The sequence below is a fragment of the Stenella coeruleoalba genome (genome assembly GCF_951394435.1).
Source record: "Stenella coeruleoalba genome assembly, contig: scaffold_112, whole genome shotgun sequence".
Taxonomy (NCBI): Eukaryota; Metazoa; Chordata; class Mammalia; order Artiodactyla; family Delphinidae; genus Stenella; species Stenella coeruleoalba.
In genome coordinates, this window is record NW_027646328.1 from 686,767 (window position 1) to 702,826 (window position 16,060).

General features: G+C 43.7%; 1 long non-coding RNA gene across 1 annotated transcript in view; it reads right to left on the minus strand.

Moving 5' to 3' along the window:
• LOC307181170 overlaps nucleotides 1-16,060 on the minus strand; it is a 555,881-nt gene that overhangs the window by 511,897 nt on the left and 27,924 nt on the right. The window lies entirely within an intron of this gene.

Sequence of the window (16,060 nt, forward strand, 5' to 3'; positions counted from 1 at the left end):
TTTGCTCAACGAAATGGACTCAACACCCCATATTAAACGCCTAAGAATGTACCTGACTAGTAAGTATCTTAAAACCTATGGATTGCTATGTCTCCAAAAGAGAATCAAGCGTGTGTACAGGGACATAAACGCAGCAGTGATAGGATTGGAGAGGTTCGGTGAGCAAATGAAGACCCTTTGAAGTCATATTGCATGGTACCCATTCCACGGGTCTCAACTCTCCAGGTTTAAGGTATTCTTCCTTCAGCTAAAACATGCATGTGGAACCCAGAGTATGATCAACCGTGTGAACGGGAGACGTGTTTAAATATGTCTCAGTTTTCCTCCCCTGGTACTCGGGTGCAACATTCCAGACGCTTTACTAACACTCTCCCCACTTGGAGAGTCAGTCCCTTTAACCTCCTGTTTGGCCCAGTTTGCAATTTCTGCGGAAGATGAACAGGAATAGCGAGAACCAATGAGAGGCTAGCTGGAGGTGTCTGGACGGGCAAATTTAACTCTCATTTCCCACCAGGAAGAGGAATTAACCAAAGGCTCAACGTGCCGTGCCGGAACCAGATTAGGGCCTGAAGCCACCCTGCGGTGTTGTGGCCAGCTCAAAAGAAAGCGAGTTGAAGAAAGGAGCTCAGGGGCACTGTAATTCACAAACCTGCAGAGTTATAAATGACAGCTATCGTCCAAAAATAGACTGAAGTAAGGCTGCCAAGAGGACTTGAAAGCGGGGCAGAATTGCAGGAAACCGATTTCAGGAGGTAGACTGGAATTGCATTGAAAGCATAGGAAAAGAGGCAGAACGTCCACAATGATGCACTTGGCCAAAAAGGGCGTATGCGTTTTTTCCTGAATATATTCAGGAAAAAACGCATACGCCCTTTTTGGCCAACCAAGCCAGCTTGCAAAGGAAATCTGCACTACAATGAAGTCTCACTTCCCCCCGGTCAAAAGGGCCATCTGAAAAAAGTGTAAAATCCAGAAAGGCAGGACAGGCCATGGAGAACTGGGAGCCTTGTTATGCTGATGGGCGGGATGTAAATTGCCAACAACCACTCGGGAGAAGTGTATGGTGTTTCCTGAAACATCTAAAAAACAAAGCAACAGAACCTAGGGCACTTCCACTTATGGTCCTATAGCTTAGGGAAATTAAAATCAAAAAGACACAGCCACCCCAAAGTTTGGGACGCCTCTGTTTACAAGAACCTCGTTTACAGTACAAGTTCAACATTGCAGAAAGTGAAAAATGGATAAAGAAGTTGTGGTATTTACTTACAAAGCAATATCACTCAGCAATGAAATCTGTGTCATCAGGCCCTTAGCAGCACAATGAGTGGATTCAGGTATGATGATTCTAACTGAAATAAGTCACACAGAAAAAGAAACATCATAAGATATCAGTAATACACGGAATGTAAACTTGGCTACACAGGAACTGAATTACAGAACAGAACAGGGTCTCAAATTTAGAAAACCAACTTATGCTTGCTTAAGGGTAAAGGTGAGTTGGGGTGCTGCATAAAACCAGAGATTGAAATGAGCACAGATAAAGTTCCTTAAGTCAAATATGGAATAGACAAGAGCTACTCCTTGCTCAACGAAATGGACTCAACACCGCATATTAAACGCCTAAGAATGTACCTGACTAGTAAGTATCTTAAAACCTATAGATTGCTATGTCTCCGAAAGAGAATCAAGCATGTGTACAGGGGCATAAACGCAGCAGTGATAGGATTGGAGAGGTTCGGTGAGCAAATGAAGACCCTTTGAAGTCATATTGCATGGTACCCATTCCACGGGTTTCAACTACCCAAGTTTTAGGTATTCTTCCTTCAGCTAAAACATGCATGTGGAACCCAGAGTATGATCAACCATGTGATCGGGAGACGTGTTCAAATATGTCTCAGTTTTCCTCCCCTGGTACTTGGGTGCAACATTCCAGACGCTTTACTAACACTCTCCCCACTTGGAGAGTCAGCGCCTTTAACCTCCTGTTTGGCACAGTTTGCAATTTCTGCGGAAGATGAACAGGAATAGCGAGAACCAATGAGAGGCTAGCTGGAGGTGTCTGGACGGGCAAATTTAACTCTCAATTCCCACCAGGAGGAGGAAATAACCAAAGGCTCAGCGTGCCGTGCCGGAACCAGATTAGGGCCTGAAGCCATCCTGCGGTGTTGCGGCCAGGTCACAAGAAAGCGAGTTGAAGAAAGGAGCTCAGGGGCACTTTAATTCACAAACCTGCAGAGTTATAAATGACAGCTATCGTCCAAAAATAGAGTGAAGTAAGGCTGCCAAGAGGACTTGAAAGCGGGGCAGAATTGCAGGAAACCGATTTCAGGAGGTAGACTGAAATTGCATTGAAAGCATAGGAAAAGAGGCAGAACGTCCACAATGATGCACTTGGCCAAAAAGGGCGTATCCGTTTTTTCCTGAATATATTCAGGAAAAAACGCATACGCCCTTTTTGGCCAACCAAGCAAGCTTGCAAAGGAAATCTGCACTACAATGAAGTCTCACTTCCCCCCGGTCAAAAGGGCCATCTGAAAAAAGTGTAAAATCCAGAAAGGCAGGACAGGCCATGGAGAACTGGGAGCCTTGTTATGCTGATGGGCGGGATGTAAATTGCCAACAGACACTCGGGAGAAGTGTATGGTGTTTCCTGAAACATCTAAAAAACAAAGCAACAGAGCCTAGGGCACTGCCACTTATGGCCCTATAGCTTAGGGAAATTAAAATCAGAAAGACACAGCCACCCCAAAGTTTGGGACGCCTCTGTTTACAAGAACCTCGTTTACCGTACAAGTTCAACATCGCAGAAAGTGAAAAATGGATAAAGAAGTTGTGGTATTTACTTACAAATCAATATCACTCAGCAATGAAATCTGTGTCATCAGGCCCTTAGCAGCACAATGAGTGGATTCAGGTATCATGATTCTAACTGAAGTAAGTCACACAGAAAAAGAAACATCATAAGATATCAGTAATACACGGAATGTAAACTTGGCTACACAGGAACTGAATTACAGAACAGAACAGGGTCTCAAATTTAGAAAACCAACTTATGCTTGCTTAAGGGTAAAGGTGAGTTGGGGTGCTGCATAAAACCAGAGATTGAAATGAGCACAGATAAAGTTCCTTAAGTCAAATATGGAATAGACAAGAGCTACTCCTTGCTCAACGAAATGGACGCAACACCGCATATTAAACGCCTAAGAATGTACCTGACTAGTAAGTATCTTAAAACCTATGGATTGCTATGTCTCCGAAAGAGAATCAAGCATGTGTACAGGGGTATAAACACAGCAGTGATAGGATTGGAGAGGTTCGGTGAGCAAATGAAGACCCTTTGAAGTCATATTGCATGGTACCCATTCCACGGTTTTCAACTACCCAGGTTTAAGGTATTCTTCCTTCAGCTAAAACATGCATGTGGAACCTAGAGTATGATCAACCATGTGATCGGGAGACATGTTCAAATATGTCTCAGTTTTCGTACCCTGGTACTCGGGTGCAACATCCCAGACGCTTTACTAACACTCTCCCCACTTGGAGAGTCAGTCCCTTTAACCTCCTGTTTGGCCCAGTTTGCAATTTCTGCGGAAGATGAACAGGAATAGCGAGAACCAATGAGAGACTAGCTGGAGGTGTCTGGACGGGCAAATTTAACTCTCAATTCCCACCAGGAGGAGGAAATAACCAAAGGCTCAGCGTGCCGTGCCGGAACCAGATTAGGGCCTGAAGCCATCCTGCGGTGTTGCGGCCAGCTCACAAGAAAGCGAGTTGAAGAAAGGAGCTCAAGGTCACTGTAATTCACAAACCTGCAGAGTTATAAATGACAGCTATCGTCCAAAAATATACTGAAGTAAGGCTGCCAAGAGGACTTGAAAGCGGGGCAGAATTGCAGGAAACCGATTTCAGGAGGTAGACTGGAATTGCATTGAAAGCATAGGAAAAGAGGCAGAACGTCCACAATGATGCACTTGGTCAAAAAGGGCGTATGCTTTTTTTCCTGAATATATTCAGGAAAAAGAGCATACGCACTTTTTGGCCAACCAAGCAAGCTTGCAAAGCAAATCTGCACTACAATGAAGTCTCACATCCCCCCGGTCAAAAGGGCCATCTGAAAAAAGTGTAAAATCCAGAAAGGCAGGACAGGTCATGGAGAACTGGGAGCCTTGTCATGCTGATGGGCGGGATGTAAATTGCCAACAGACACTCGGGAGAAGTGTATGGTGTTTCCTTAAACATCTAAAAAACAAAACAACAGAGCCTAGGGTACTTCCACTTATGGTCCTATAGCTTAGGGAAATTAAAATCAAAAAGACACAGCCACCTGAAAGTTTGGCACGGCTCTGTTTACAAGAACCTTGTTTACAGTACAAGTTCAACATCGCAGAAAGTGAAAAATGGATAAAGAAGTTGTGGTATTTACTTACAAAGCAATATCACTCAGCAATGAAATCTATGTCATCAGGCCCGTAGCAGCATAATGAGTGGATTCAGGTACGATTATTCTAACTGAAGTAAGTCACACAGAAAAAGAAACATCATAAGATATCACTAATACACGGAATGTAAACTTGGCTACACAGGAACTGAATTCCAAAACAGAACAGGATCTCAAATTTAGAAAACCAACTTATGCTTGTTTAAGTGGAAAGGTGAATTGGGGCGCTGCATAAAACCAGAGATTGAAATGAGCACAGATAAAGTTCCTTAAGCCAAATATGGAATAGACAAGAGCTACTCCTTGCTCAACGAAATGGACTCAACACCCCATATTAAATGCCTAAGAATGTACCTGACTAGTATGTATCTTAAAACCTATGGATTGCTATGTCTCCAAAAGAGAATCAAGCGTGTGTACAGGGGCATAAACGCAGCAGTGATAGGATTGGAGAGGTTCGGTGAGCAAATGAAGACCCTTTGAAGTCATATTGCATGGTACCCATTCCACGGGTCTCAACTCTCCAGGTTTAAGGTATTCTTCCTTCAGCTAAAACATGCATGTGGAACCCAGAGTATGATCAACCGTGTGAACGGGAGACATGTTCAAATATGTCTCAGTTTTCCTCCCCTGGTACTTGGGTGCAACATTCCAGATGCTTTACTAACACTCTCCCGACTTGGAGAGTCAGCGCCTTTAACCTCCTGTTTGGCCCAGTTTGCAATTTCTGCGGAAGATGAACAGGAATAGGGAGAACCAATGAGAGACTAGCTGGAGGTTTCTGGATGGGCAAATTTAACTCTCATTTCCCACCAGGAAGAGGAAATAACCAAAAGCTCAGCGTGCCGTGCCGGAACCAGATTAGAGCCTGAAGCCATCCTGCGGTGTTGCGGCCAGCTCAAAAGAAAGCGAGTTGAAGAAAGGAGCTCAGGGGCACTGTAATTCACAAACCTGCAGAGTTATAAATGACAACTATCGTCCAAAAATAGACTGAAGTAAGGCTTCCAAGAGGACTTGAAAGCGGGGCAGAATTGCAGGAAACCGATTTCAGGAGGTAGACTGGAATTGCATTGAAAGCATAGGAAAAGAGGCAGAACGTCCACAATGATGCACTTGGCCAAAAAGGGCGTATGCGTTTTTTCTTGAATATATTCAGGAAAAAACGCATACGCCCCTTTTTGGCCAACCAAGCAAGCTTGCAAAGGAAATCTGCACTACAATGAAGTCTCACATCCCCCCGGTCAAAAGGGCCCTCTGAAAAAAGTGTAAAATCCAGAAAGGCAGGACAGGCCATGGAGAACTGGGAGCCTTGTTATGCTGATGGGCTGGATGTAAATTGCCAACAGACACTCGGGAGAAGTGTATGGTGTTTCCTGAAACATCTAAAAAACAAAGCAACAGAGCCTAGGACACTTTCACTTATGGTCCTATAGCTTAGGGAAATTAAAATCAAAAAGACACAGCCACCCCAAAGTTTGGAATGGCTCTGTTTACAAGAACCTCGTTTACAGTACAAGTTCAACATCACAGAAAGTGAAAAATGGATAAAGAAGTTGTGGTATTTACGTATAAAGCTATATCACTCAGCAAAGAAATCTATGTCATCAGGCCCTTAGCAGCACAATGAGTGGATTTAGGTACGATGATTCTAACTGAAATAAGTCACACAGAAAAAGAAACATCATAAGATATCAGTAATACACGGAATGTAAACTTGGCTACACAGGAACTGAATTACAGAACAGAAGAGGGTCTCAAATTTAGAAAACCAACTTATGCTTGCTTAAGGGTAAAAGTGAGTTGGGTTGCTGCATAAAACCAGAGATTGAAATGAGCACAGATAAAGTTCCTTAAGCCAAATATGGAATAGACAAGAGCTACTCCTTGCTCAACGAAATGGACTCAACACCGCATATTAAACGCCTAAGAATGTACCTGACTAGTAAGTATCTTAATTCTATGGATTGCTATGTCTCCAAAAGAGAATCAAGTGTGTGTACAGGGGCATAATCGCAGCAGTGATAGGATTGGAGAGGTTCGGTGAGCAAATGAAGACCCTTTGAAGTCATATTGCATGGTACCCATTACACGGGTCTCAACTCTCCAGGTTTAAGGTATTCTTCCTTCTGCTAAAACATGCATGTGGAACCCAGAGTATGATCAACCATGTGAACGGGAGATGTGTTCAAATATGTCTCAGTTTTCCTCCCCTGGTACTCGGGTGCAACATTCAAGACGCTTTACTAACATTCTCCCCACTTGGAGAGTCAGCGCCTTTAACCTCCTGTTTGGCCCAGTTTGCAATTTCTGCGGAAGATGAACAGGAATAGGGAGAACCAATGAGAGACTAGCTGGAGGTGTCTGGACAGGCAAATTTAACTCTCATTTCCCACCAGGAAGAGGAAATAACCAAAGGCTCAGCGTGCCATGCCTTTACTAGTTTAGGGCCTGAAGCCATCCTGCGGTGTTGCGGCCAGCTCACAAGAAAGCGAGTTGAAGAAAGGAGCTCAGGGGCACTGTAATTCACAAACCTGCAGAGTTATAAATGACAGCTATCGTCCAAAAATATACTGAAGTAAGGCTGCCAAGGGGACTTGAAAGCGGGGCAGAATTGCAGGGAACCGATTTCAGGAGGTAGACTGGAATTGCATTGAAAGCATAGGAAAAGAGGCAGAATGTCCACAATGATGCACTTGGCCAAAAAGGGCGTATGCGTTTTTTCCTGAATATATTCAGGAAAAAACGCATACGCCCTTTTTGGCCAACCAAGCAAGCTTGCAAAGGAAATCTGCACTACAATGAAGTCTCACTTCCCCCCGGTCAAAAGGGCCATCTGAAAAAAGCGTAAAATCCAGAAAGGCAGGAGAGGCCATGGAGAACTGGGAGCCTTGTTATGCTGATGGGCGGGATGTAAATTGCCAACAGACACTTGGGAGAAGTGTATGGTGTTTCCTGAAACATCTAAAAAACAAAGCAACAGAGCCTAGGGCACTTCCACTTATGGTCCTATAGTTTAGGGAAATTAAAATCAAAAAGACACAGCCACCCCAAAGTTTGGGACGCCTCTGTTTACAAGAACCTCGTTTACCGTACAAGTTCAATATCACAGAAAGTGAAAAATGGATAAAGAACTTTTGGTACTTACGTACAATGCAGTATCACTCAGCAATGAAATCTATGTCATCAGGCCCGTAGCAGCATAATGACTGGATTCAGGTACGATGATTCTAACTGAAATAAGTCACACAGAAAAAGAAACATCATAAGATATCACTAATACACTGAATGTAAACTTGGCTACACAGGAACTGAATTCCAAAACAGAACAGGGTCTCAAATTTAGAAAACCAACTTATGCTTCCTTAAGGGGAAAGGTGAGTTGGGGTGCTGCATAAAACCAGAGATTGAAATGAGCACAGATAAAGTTCCTTAAGCCAAATATGGAATAGACAAGAACTACTCTTTGCTCAATGAAATGGACTCAACACCCCATATTAAACGCCTAAGAATGTACCTGACTAGTAAGTATCTTAAAACCTATGGATTGCTATGTCTCCAAAAGAGAATCAAGCGTGTGTACAGGGACATAAACGCAGCAGTGATAGGATTGGAGAGGTTCGGTGAGCAAATGAAGACCCTTTGAAGTCATATTGCATGGTACCCATTGCACGGGTCTCAACTCTCCAGGTTTGAGGTATTCTTCCTTCAGCTAAAACATGCATGTGGAACCTAGAGTATGATCAACCATGTGATCGGGAGACGTGTTCAAATATGTCTCAGTTTTCCTCCCCTGGTACTCGGGTGCAACATTCCAGACGCTTTACTAACACTCTCCCCACTTGGAGAGTCAGTCCCTTTAACCTCCTGTTTAGCCCAGTTTGCAATTTCTGCGGAAGATGAACAGGAATAGCGAGAACCAATGAGAGACTAGCTGGAGGTGTCTGGACGGGCAAATTTAACTCTCATTTCCCACCAGGAAGAGGAAATAACCAAAGGCTCAGCGTGCCGTGCCGGACAAGATTAGGGCCTGAAGCCATTCTGCCATGTTGCGGCCAGCTCACAAGAAAGCGAGTTGAAGAAAGGAGCTCAGGGGCACTGTAATTCACAAACCTGCAGAGTTATAAATGGCAGCTATCGTCCAAAAATATACTGAAGTAAGTCTGCCAAGAGGACATGAAAGCGGGGCAGAATTGCAGGAAACCGATTTCTGGAGGTAGACTGGAATTGCATTGAAAGCATAGGAAAGGAGGCAGAGCGTCCACAATGATGCACTTGGCCAAAAAGGGCATATGCGTTTTTTCCTGAATATATTCAGTTAAAAACGCATACACACTTTTTGGCCAACCAAGCAAGCTTGCAAAGGAAATCTGCACTACAATGAAGTCTCACTTCCCCCCGGTCAAACGGTCCACCTGAAAAAAGTGTAAAATCCAGAAAGGCAGGACAGGCCATGGAGAACTGGGAGCCTTGTTATGCTGATGGGCGAGATGGAAATTGCCAACAGACACTCGGGAGAAGTGTATGGTGTTTCCTGAAACATCTAAAAAACAAAGCAACAGAGCCTAGGGCACTTCCACTTATGGTCCTATAGCTTAGGGAAATTAAAATCAAAAAGACACAGCCACCCCAAAGTTTGGGACGCCTCTGTTTACAAGAACCTCATTTACCGTACAAGTTCAATATCACAGAAAGTGAAAAATGGATAAAGAACTTTTGGTACTTACGTACAATGCAGTATCACTCAGCAATGAAATCTATGTAATCAGGCCCGTAGCAGCATAATGAGTGGATTCAGGTACGATGATTCTAACTGAAATAAGTCACACAGAAAAAGAAACATCATAAGATATCACTAATACACGGAATGTAAACTTGGCTACACAGGAACTGAATTACAGAACAGAACAGGGTCTCAAATTTAGAAAACCAACTTATGCTTCCTTAAGGGGAAAGGTGAGTTGGGGTGCTGCATAAAACCAGAGATTGAAATGAGCACAGATAAAGTTCCTTAAGCCAAATATGGAATAGACAAGAGCTACTCCTTGCTCAACGAAATGGACTCAACACCCCATATTAAACGCCTAAGAATGTACCTGACTAGTAAGTATCTTAAAACCTATGGATTGCTATGTCTCCAAAAGAGAATCAAGTGTGTGTACAGGGGCATAATCGCAGCAGTGATAGGATTGGAGAGGTTCGGTGAGCAAATGAAGACCCTTTGAAATCATATTGCATGGTACCCATTACACGGGTCTCAACTCTCCAGGTTTAAGGTATTCTTCCTTCTGCTAAAACATGCATGTGGAACCCACAGTATGATCAACCATGTGAACGGGAGATGTGTTCAAATATGTCTCACTTTTCCTCCCCTGGTACTCGGGTGCAACATTCCAGACGCTTTACTAACACTCTCCCCACTTGGAGAGTCAGCGCCTTTAACTTCCTGTTTGGCCCAGTTTGCAATTGCTGCGGAAGATGAACAGGAATAGGGAGAACAAATGAGAGACTAGCTGGAGGTGTCTGGACGGGCAAATTTAACTCTGATTTCCCAACAGGAAGAGGAAATAACCAAAGGCTCAGCGTGCCGTGCCGGAAACAGATTAGGGCCTGAAGCCATCCTGCGGTGTTGCGGCCAGCTCACAAGAAAGCGAGTTGAAGAAAGGAGCTCAGGGGCACTGTAATTCACAAACCTGCAGAGTTATAAATGACAGCTATCGTCCAAAAATAGACTGAAGTAAGGCTGCCAAGAGGACTTGAAAACGGGGTAGAATTGCAGGAATCCGATTTCAGGAGGTAGACTGGAATTGCATTGAAAGCATAGGAAAAGAGGCAGAGCGTCCACAATGATGCACTTGGCCAAAAAGGGCGTATGCGTTTTTTCCTGAATATATTCAGGAAAAAACGCATACGCCCTTTTTGGCCAACCAAGCAAGCTTGCAAAGGAAATCTGCACTACAATGAAGTCTCACTTCCCCCCGGTCAAATGGGCCATCTGAAAAAAGCGTAAAATCCAGAAAGGCAGGACAGGCCATGGAGAACTGGGAGCCTTGTTATGCTGATGGGCGGGATGTAAATTGCCAACAGACACTTGGGAGAAGTGTATGGTGTTTCCTGAAACATCTAAAAAACAAAGCAACAGAGCCTAGGGCACTTGCACTTATGGTCCTATAGTTTAGGGAAATTAAAATCAAAAAGACACAGCCACCCCAAAGTTTGGGACGCCTCTGTTTACAAGAACCTCGTTTACCGTACAAGTTCAATATCACAGAAAGTGAAAAATGGATAAAGAACTTGTGGTACTTACGTACAATGCAGTATCACTCAGCAATGAAATCTATGTCATCAGGCCCGTAGCAGCATAATGACTGGATTCAGGTACGATGATTCTAACTGAAATAAGTCACACAGAAAAAGAAACATCATAAGATATCACTAATACACTGAATGTAAACTTGGCTACACAGGAACTGAATTCCAAAACAGAACAGGGTCTCAAATTTAGAAAACCAACTTATGCTTCCTTAAGGGGAAAGGTGAGTTGGGGTGCTGCATAAAACCAGAGATTGAAATGAGCACAGATAAAGTTCCTTAAGCCAAATATGGAATAGACAAGAACTACTCTTTGCTCAATGAAATGGACTCAACACCCCATATTAAACGCCTAAGAATGTACCTGACTAGTAAGTATCTTAAAACCTATGGATTGCTATGTCTCCAAAAGAGAATCAAGCGTGTGTACAGGGACATAAACGCAGCAGTGATAGGATTGGAGAGGTTCGGTGAGCAAATGAAGACCCTTTGAAGTCATATTGCATGGTACCCATTGCACGGGTCTCAACTCTCCAGGTTTGAGGTATTCTTCCTTCAGCTAAAACATGCATGTGGAACCTAGAGTATGATCAACCATGTGATCGGGAGACGTGTTCAAATATGTCTCAGTTTTCCTCCCCTGGTACTCGGGTGCAACATTCCAGACGCTTTACTAACACTCTCCCCACTTGGAGAGTCAGTCCCTTTAACCTCCTGTTTAGCCCAGTTTGCAATTTCTGCGGAAGATGAACAGGAATAGCGAGAACCAATGAGAGACTAGCTGGAGGTGTCTGGACGGGCAAATTTAACTCTCATTTCCCACCAGGAAGAGGAAATAACCAAAGGCTCAGCGTGCCGTGCCGGACAAGATTAGGGCCTGAAGCCATTCTGCCATGTTGCGGCCAGCTCACAAGAAAGCGAGTTGAAGAAAGGAGCTCAGGGGCACTGTAATTCACAAACCTGCAGAGTTATAAATGGCAGCTATCGTCCAAAAATATACTGAAGTAAGTCTGCCAAGAGGACATGAAAGCGGGGCAGAATTGCAGGAAACCGATTTCTGGAGGTAGACTGGAATTGCATTGAAAGCATAGGAAAGGAGGCAGAGCGTCCACAATGATGCACTTGGCCAAAAAGGGCATATGCGTTTTTTCCTGAATATATTCAGTTAAAAACGCATACACACTTTTTGGCCAACCAAGCAAGCTTGCAAAGGAAATCTGCACTACAATGAAGTCTCACTTCCCCCCGGTCAAACGGTCCACCTGAAAAAAGTGTAAAATCCAGAAAGGCAGGACAGGCCATGGAGAACTGGGAGCCTTGTTATGCTGATGGGCGAGATGGAAATTGCCAACAGACACTCGGGAGAAGTGTATGGTGTTTCCTGAAACATCTAAAAAACAAAGCAACAGAGCCTAGGGCACTTCCACTTATGGTCCTATAGCTTAGGGAAATTAAAATCAAAAAGACACAGCCACCCCAAAGTTTGGGACGCCTCTGTTTACAAGAACCTCATTTACCGTACAAGTTCAATATCACAGAAAGTGAAAAATGGATAAAGAACTTTTGGTACTTACGTACAATGCAGTATCACTCAGCAATGAAATCTATGTAATCAGGCCCGTAGCAGCATAATGAGTGGATTCAGGTACGATGATTCTAACTGAAATAAGTCACACAGAAAAAGAAACATCATAAGATATCACTAATACACGGAATGTAAACTTGGCTACACAGGAACTGAATTACAGAACAGAACAGGGTCTCAAATTTAGAAAACCAACTTATGCTTCCTTAAGGGGAAAGGTGAGTTGGGGTGCTGCATAAAACCAGAGATTGAAATGAGCACAGATAAAGTTCCTTAAGCCAAATATGGAATAGACAAGAGCTACTCCTTGCTCAACGAAATGGACTCAACACCCCATATTAAACGCCTAAGAATGTACCTGACTAGTAAGTATCTTAAAACCTATGGATTGCTATGTCTCCAAAAGAGAATCAAGTGTGTGTACAGGGGCATAATCGCAGCAGTGATAGGATTGGAGAGGTTCGGTGAGCAAATGAAGACCCTTTGAAATCATATTGCATGGTACCCATTACACGGGTCTCAACTCTCCAGGTTTAAGGTATTCTTCCTTCTGCTAAAACATGCATGTGGAACCCACAGTATGATCAACCATGTGAACGGGAGATGTGTTCAAATATGTCTCACTTTTCCTCCCCTGGTACTCGGGTGCAACATTCCAGACGCTTTACTAACACTCTCCCCACTTGGAGAGTCAGCGCCTTTAACTTCCTGTTTGGCCCAGTTTGCAATTGCTGCGGAAGATGAACAGGAATAGGGAGAACAAATGAGAGACTAGCTGGAGGTGTCTGGACGGGCAAATTTAACTCTGATTTCCCAACAGGAAGAGGAAATAACCAAAGGCTCAGCGTGCCGTGCCGGAAACAGATTAGGGCCTGAAGCCATCCTGCGGTGTTGCGGCCAGCTCACAAGAAAGCGAGTTGAAGAAAGGAGCTCAGGGGCACTGTAATTCACAAACCTGCAGAGTTATAAATGACAGCTATCGTCCAAAAATAGACTGAAGTAAGGCTGCCAAGAGGACTTGAAAACGGGGTAGAATTGCAGGAATCCGATTTCAGGAGGTAGACTGGAATTGCATTGAAAGCATAGGAAAAGAGGCAGAGCGTCCACAATGATGCACTTGGCCAAAAAGGGCGTATGCGTTTTTTCCTGAATATATTCAGGAAAAAACGCATACGCCCTTTTTGGCCAACCAAGCAAGCTTGCAAAGGAAATCTGCACTACAATGAAGTCTCACTTCCCCCCGGTCAAAAGGGCCATCTGAAAAAAGCGTAAAATCCAGAAAGGCAGGACAGGCCATGGAGAACTGGGAGCCTTGTTATGCTGATGGGCGTGATGTAAATTGCCAACAACCACTCGGGAGAAGTGTATGGTGTTTCCTGAAACATCTAAAAAACAAAGCAACAGAGCCTAGGGCACTTCCACTTATGGTCCTTTAGCTTAGGGAAATTAAAATCAAAAAGACACAGCCACCCCAAAGTTTGGAACGGATCTGTTTACAAGAACCTCGTTTACAGTACAAGTTCAACATCGCAGAAAGTGAAAAATGGATAAAGAACTTGTGGTACTTACGTACAATGCAGTATCACTCAGCAATGAAATCTATGTCATCAGGCCCTTAGCAGCATAATGAGTGGATTCAGGTACGATGATTCTAACTGAAATAAGTCACACAGAAAAAGAAACATCATAAGATATCACTAATACACGGAATGTAAACTTGGCTACACAGGAACTGAATTACAGAACAGAACAGGGTCTCAAATTTAGAAAACCAACTTATGCTTGCTGAAGGGGAAAGGTGAGTTGGGGTGCTGCATAAAACCAGAGATCGAAATGAGCACAGATAAAGTTCCTTAAGCCAAATATGGAATAGACAAGAGCTACTCCTTGCTCAACGAAATGGACTAAACACCGCATATTAAACGCCTAAGAATGTACCTGACTAGTAAGTATCTTAAAACCTATGGATTGCTATGTCTCCGAAAGAGAATCAAGCATGTGTACAGGGGCATAAACGCAGCAGTGATAGGATTGGAGAGGTTCGGTGAGCAAATGAAGACCCTTTGAAGTCATATTGCATGGTACCCATTACACGGGTCTCAACTCTCCAGGTTTAAGGTATTCTTCCTTCAGCTAAAATATGCATGTGGAACCCAGAGTATGATCAACCGTGTGAGTCGGAGACGTGTTCAAATATGTCTCAGTTTTCCTCCCCTGGTACTCTTGTGCAACATTCCAGATGCTTTACTAACACTCTCCCCACTTGGAGAGTCAGCGCCTTTAACCACCTGTTTGGCCCAGTTTGCAATTTCTGCGGAAGATGAAAAGAATAGGGTGAACCAATGAGACACTAGCTGGAGGTGTCTGGACACGCAAATTTAACTCTCATTTCCCACCAGGAAGAGGAAATAACCAAAGGCTCAGCGTGCCGTGCCGGAAGAAGATTAGTGCCTGAAGCCATCCTGCGGTGTTGCGGCCAGCTCACAAGAAAGCCAGTTGAAGAAAGGAGGTCAGGGGCACTGTAATTCACAAACCTGCAGAGTTATAAATGACAGCTATCGTCCATAAATATACTGAAGTAAGGCTGCCAAGAGGACTTGAAAGCGGGGCAGAATTGCAGGAAACCGATTTCAGGAGGTAGACTGGAACTGCATTGAAAGCATAGGAAAAGAGGCAGAGCGTCCACAATGATGCACTTGGCCAAAAAGGGCGAATGCCTTTTTTCCTCAGGAAAAAACGCATACGCCCTTTTTGGCCAACCAAGCAAGCTTGCAAAGGAAATCTGCACTAAAATGAAGTCTCACTTCCCCCCGGTCAAAAGGGCCATCTGAAAAAAGTGTAAAATCCAGAAAGGCAGGACAGGCCATGGAGAACTGGGAGCCTTGTTATGCTGATGGGCGGGATGTAAATTGCCAACAACCACTCGGGAGAAGTGTATGGTGTTTCCTGAAACATCTAAGAAACAAAGCAACAGAGCCTAGGGCACTTCCACTTATGGTCCTATAGCTTAGGGAAATTAAAATTCAAAAAGACACAGCCACCCCAAAGTTTGGGACGCCTCTGTTTACAAGAACCTCGTTTACTGTACAAGTTCAATATCACAGAAAGTGAAAAATGGATAAAGAACTTGTGGTACATACGTACAATGCAGTATCACTCAGCAATGAAATCTATGTCATCAGGCCCGTAGTAGCATAATGAGTGGATTCAGGTACGATGATTCTAACTGAAATAAGTCACACAGAAAAAGAAACATCATAAGATATCACTAATACACGGAATTAAACTTGGCTACACAGTAACTGAATTACAGAACAGAACAGGGTCTCAAATTTAGAAAACCAACTTATGCTTGCTTAAGGGTAAAGGTGAGTTGGGGTGCTGCATAAAACCAGAGATTGAAATGAGCACAGATAAAGTTCCTTAAGCCAAATATGGAATAGACAAGAGCTACTCCTTGCTCAACGAAATGGACTCAACACCGCATATTAAACGCCTAAGAATGTACCTGACTAGTAAGTATCTTAAAACCTATGGATTGCTATGTCTCCGAAAGAGAATCAAGCGTGTGTACAGGGGCATAAACGCAGCAGTGATAGGATTGGAGAGGTTCGGTGAGCAAATGAAGACCCTTTGAAGTCATATTGCATGGTACCCATTACACGGGTCTCAACTCTCCAGGTTTAAGGTATTCTTCCTTCAGCTAAAACATGCATGTGGAACCCAGA